The following is a 5,636-nucleotide window of genomic DNA, read 5'->3' on the forward strand; positions in this document are numbered from 1 at the left end:
AGCAGCAACATTAGCTAAAAAAACGCAAAAGTTGTAATTTGCGAATGACAGAACCAAGAAGTACTGCACACTTTCGGACCAACCCAACAACAGAACTGCACTGAATTATCTATAGTTACTGCACCAGTAAAAACAGCTGATGAGTGAATTATAACAGAGGAAACCAGAATGTCTGTAAATATACAGATGTGTAGTACTATATATACAGATGTGTAGACAGCAGGTTAGCAGCTTATTATATGTAGGCTTTAATATGTTTAAATATGTAAATATGACTTAAAATGTTTTATGTGTGTAATTAGGTGTGTTTCCCAATGTCCATGCGGGTTTCTTCCAGGTGCTCAATTTTCCGCGTGCCTCCCCAAAACACTGCCCATGTCAAGTCAAGTCAAGTCAAATTTATTTGTATAGCGCTTTTTACAACTGTTGTCGTCACAAAGCAGCTTTACATAATTAGTACTTAATAAAGGACAGAGACAGAGAAGAAAGAAGAAATAACATGAAGGGTCAAAGACCCCCGTGAGCAAGCCAACGGCGACAGTGGCAAGGAAAAACTCCCTCAGAGCTGGAGGAAGAAACCTTGGGAGGAACCAAGACTCACAAGGGGGACCCATCCTCCTCTGGCCAGACTATTTAAACATTAATGATAAAAATTACCAAAGCAGATACAACAGAAAGTTAATAGTGGTACATTGCACCTAGCTGTGAGTGTGTGAGAGAATGGTTGTGTGTGTGGTACCCTGCGATGGACTGGCACCCTGTCCAGGGGGTATTCCTGTCTTGTTCCTAGGGATTCCGGGCATGGGTCTCTCTCCCATACCTATTCTTAGTCACTTTATTAGACACAGCTGCCTTGTTGGTAAAGAGATGGAGACCATACTTCTTATGTTTCTGCCCAACCCTCCAGAGTCTGACCACAGGACCCCTGTTGGGTGGATATTTTTGGATGGTGGACTATTCTTTATCAGGGTGCTTCCAGACTGTTGGTAATACTGGGGAGACACAAAGAACGGAGGGAGATGGGTGCACTCTCCGTCTCACTTTTCTGATATGCTTTCTATTGACTAATTTCACTCACATGCATGTGAAATAATATTGAAACAAAGTGCATATGTGTGTTTTTGTATGATTACTTCATGCTGCGCACATTTACAATGATTACATTTTCAATCACTAGCACACAAAAACTGATATTCTAAACACAATTCCCACCGCTTTAGACAGTAATTTCCCAGTACACACAGATCTCTCAAACACATATTGCATAACTGTAAACATAGGTTTCATTACAAAGCACAGTAAGCCTCCTGCTGTCATGCAGAAAACACTGCCAGTCAATACACAAAACTCCAGTCACTAAAATGAAACACAAATACATACCAACAAGCCCAATCATTCACACATAGCTCTCAATGTGCAGTCAAGCAAAAAGTACATTTGAAAGCAGAAAGGCTGTTGGAAAAAAAAAAAAGACTGGTGAAATGGAAGCAAAACATGAAGCAAAGTTCAGATGACCAGTGCTTGTACAGAAAGGAAGAAGAAGCCAAAAACGAAAAGCGTATTTCAACTTAAATAAAATACATGCAGTCATCAAACATGACCTTGTTCATGATATGCCAATGACAGAAGCTGGACAAACACTGGGATGCTATGATAACTGGTATATATCAGTTTGCCACTGGATTGATGCAGGTGAGAGATGCAGGTTATTTTCTGGACTGAAGGAAAAACATTAAACATTAACATTAAACAACCAAATTGACCATTTGTGACAGGCACAGATGGAATTTGGCTTCTGCATTTATCCCATCCATGCAGTGAATACACACACACACACACACACACAGTGGACAGTGAGCACACGTGACCTAAGCGGTGGGCAGCCATTGATGCGGCGCCCAGGGAGCAGAGAGGGTGAAGGGCCTTGCAAAAGGGCCCAACAGTGGCACCTTGCCGAGCCCAGGTATCAAACCCACAACCCTGTCATCAATAACCCAGAGCTCTAACCGCTGAGCCACCACTGCCCCTAAAAAAGAAGGTGCACTGTTTCTGGAGGTACTGCAATACCAGGTTGATGCGTGGAGCGGAAGGAGCAAGCTCCTCTTCCAGCTCCCTGTTCAAAAAATCAATGTAATATCAGATATTAATAGATATTAGTATCAGATATTAAACTGATAAGAACAGATACTACACTTGATCTTAGCCAAAAGCCAGAGAAGCAATAGAGATTATGTATGTATGGGTGAAGACCATCTCTAATACCAGATAATCCAATAGTCATTAGATCCAATTTACTGGTGCATGCGGTCCTGTAAAACCTAGGTGGTGAAAAATGTGTTGTATCCTGTATTGATAAGCAGAGCAATTCCCATAATGCCCAAGCGCCTTTCCAAAAGCTTTAACAGCTAGCGCTTTTTGTCCGAGACAGTTTATTTATTTATTTATATTTTTATATATATACTGTATATATATATATATACTTTATACTTTATATATTTTTTTTTTTTTTTTTTTTGCAAAGACACACAGTTCAATGCATAGTTTTGTGTGGAAAAGAAAATATTTCATGCATCTGTGTGACAGTAATATTACTCATTTGTTGTCATTAGTAATAATAATAAATGTGCCCCTCTAAATTGTGTGTGTGCACCCCAGTACAACTATGGTATAAAATTAAAAACTTCATTTAAGTTTGCATTTTTCCTAATGGGGCACAATGACATTTACTAAAATGTTCTGGTACAAGCTTGTTTGTGTTATGATGCAATTAACTAACTAATTAAGCATGTGAGAAACATTTCTAGGTACATAAGAATCCTGATTTGGACTACACAAAAAAGAAAAAAACCTACATTTTTATGCCCAGTGTTTCACATTGGTTAACTTTGCATCCAGGTGTTTTGTTTAATGTCTTCTAATTGTGTAATATAACAAGACCAACATTACAATACATCATAGGGATGGCACCTAAGTCATTACTGGATGTTTAACAGCTTATTTACAGTACTTAAACTTCACAATTCAGCGTTCAATACCTTGAAACAAAAGACTGTAACATAATACATTAAACTAGTCATTGACTAACAGCGTGATGATCTTAGAGAAAGCCCAGGCTTAATATAAATACTTCTGAAGCACAGCCTTTAATGCTATTGAGAATCTGATCCAATTAATGCCACATTGTTGCCTCACACACTAGGTTGGCACTTGTTTTGTATACTTTTCATCTGATACCAGCTAACAGAAAGCCAGAAGAGCTTTACAACAGGATTTGTTTGGCCCCTTAAGATTTCAAATACTGCTGAGCTAGTTGCAAATCAGATCAGATTAGGGAAAGCAGCAAACACATTTCAACACTGATAACTGCTCTAATTTCACTGATCCTGCAAAATGCAATTTTTCAGCATATAATAAAGCAAGTTCACAAAACACGATTAGCTCTGAGTTTGCCATTATAATAAACTAAAATCTATATTTTTTTATGTAAATATGTAAATATCCTGCTTCAGATTAAACCACTGGATCACAATATCAGATGTATGATGTGCCACACTTTAAATCATTGTCATGTTGCATAGCCCAACGTTTTATAAATTTTTAATTATTGACAGATATTCTGATGAAGTGCAGTTTTTAGACATGATTTTCAATCATGAAGCAACCAAGCATCCCCACACCACAAAACAAATGCTATTTTACATCACCAGTGGGGAACCTGGTTTTGCATATGCCTCCTCCACCAAGCTTTAAAATGACATAAGGTTTTGACGTTGGCAGCGTTCTGCTTTCTCCACAAATAATAACATTTATATTCAAAGACCCAAATGTCTTCCATTTTCAAATTACACTATATGTCCAAATGTATTTAGACACCCTTTTAATTTGTGAATTTCTACTGCTTCTACAGTGTGCAGGTTCACACACAGCTTGTGTAATCCCTTTAGAAAAGCACTGCCAATAAAGTATGGCCAAGGTCATCATGCCCAATGTCAAGCGCAGGCTAGAGGGGTATAAACAGTAAGCTTAACCCTAAACCCCCAAGCATTGGGCTGACTGATGCTCTTGTGACCAAATGCAATCTAATCCTCACAGCAATGATCCATTAGTGCGACAAAGAAGGGACAAACTCCGATTACTCTAGATTACAGAATTAACGCTGATATCTGCAAACCTTTAGACAGTATGTCTTCCAGTATGATGACAGTTTATGGACTGATATTGCAAACTTTTTGTGTAACCTGTTGAAATCGCATTAACTTTTTTTGTCTTGATGTTCAATCACCCAATTTTCAAACATAAGACCACTGGTATCAGCAGCTATAATCCTGAATGAACCATTTCTTGCTTGAGTTTGCCATTCTTTGTTGAAAATAAAAGATCATTTGGATTTTTTATTGAACAAAGCGCTCAAGAATGTTTTTGGCTGCATTCACTTCACACTCATTCCACAACATTATGACGCAAATACATTTGAAGGCTGATTGGTGTTAATGTCACTGGCAATATTGGATTTAGCCAATCCTGTGTGTTAGCAAGCAAATAAACAGGGAAATGAGAATTTTCAAATAGGTCACATTAAAAAATGGTGTAGTAATATTTTTAGCTTGTTTGATAATCTAGAGTTTGATCTTTGGAAAATGCTCACAATGTACAGTCACCCTTTGGTTGTGCATTAAGGCTAGAGTAATGTTTTATGTTCACTGGGTTAAATAGTGGTTATTTTTCTAATAAGCCATGCTTTTAATGGCCTGTTATTTTGAGAATCATAATTTGGTGTGAGATCTGGCCCTCTGGATCCAGCAAACATGTTCAACATACCATCACTCTATTATCACTCTATTCAAGGGAACATGTGCAAGTCTGCTGTCTGCTGTCTGCTGAGTGTGTGTGTGTGTGTGTGTGTGTGTGTGTGTGTGTGTGTGTGTGTGTCATTCTAGACTCATGTTTTGTTTTGTTCAGACTTTTTTAATGTCTTGAGTCTTGTGGCAGAATTGTTAAGAGTTATATGACACATTTTCAGGGTTGGGGTGATGGTGTTGTGGAGCTCAGTGTAATATCTTTTCAAGGGGCCCAAATTCCCAGGCACAATGTTGGAGAAGTGAATTTTATGACATATTCTTGGTGGCACTGTGTTTGCAGTAAGATTAGTAGCCACAGGTTCACTTAAAGAGAGCACAAAAAAGAAATATAGGATCAGTGGTGGATCATGGTTAAAACAGATGCCTTATCCATCAAGATGTTTGGATCAGCCCTAATCCCAATATACTGGATCAGATTGGAATATCCCTAGTGTTTTTATATTAAAGTGCAGGTCAACCCTGAATTGAATAGTGCACCTGACCCCAATTACTCTCTTCTTAAGAGGTCATTTCCACAGAGCTTCAGACACTTTTTCCATCAATGACCTTGATTGTTCAAAACAGTTGGTCTAAATCCAGTTCTGGGGAGCTCCCAGGTGATCCTCATTTAGGTCCCAACACATCTGAACCAAGCAGTAAAGAACACTGGATACCTGCTACAACTGAACTGGAAGCTTTGATAGAAAAAGAATGGACAGACTTTAACACTTGTGTCTGTGTCAGTATGTGTTTAGTTTGACTTTTGGCATATTAGACATTGCAGGTGCCTTAAAGTGA

At 38.3% G+C, this 5,636-nt stretch overlaps 1 non-coding gene across 1 annotated transcript; it reads right to left on the reverse strand.

The window, feature by feature from the left end:
• Window positions 1-2,033: 2,033 nt before the first annotated feature.
• LOC140550463 (U2 spliceosomal RNA) lies at window positions 2,034-2,223 on the reverse strand. The gene has a single exon (XR_011979161.1). It is a non-coding gene; the product is annotated as a U2 spliceosomal RNA (small nuclear RNA).
• Window positions 2,224-5,636: the final 3,413 nt, after the last annotated feature.

The sequence above is a fragment of the Salminus brasiliensis genome, chromosome 2 (assembly GCF_030463535.1).
Source record: "Salminus brasiliensis chromosome 2, fSalBra1.hap2, whole genome shotgun sequence".
Lineage (NCBI taxonomy): Eukaryota > Metazoa > Chordata > Actinopteri > Characiformes > Bryconidae > Salminus > Salminus brasiliensis.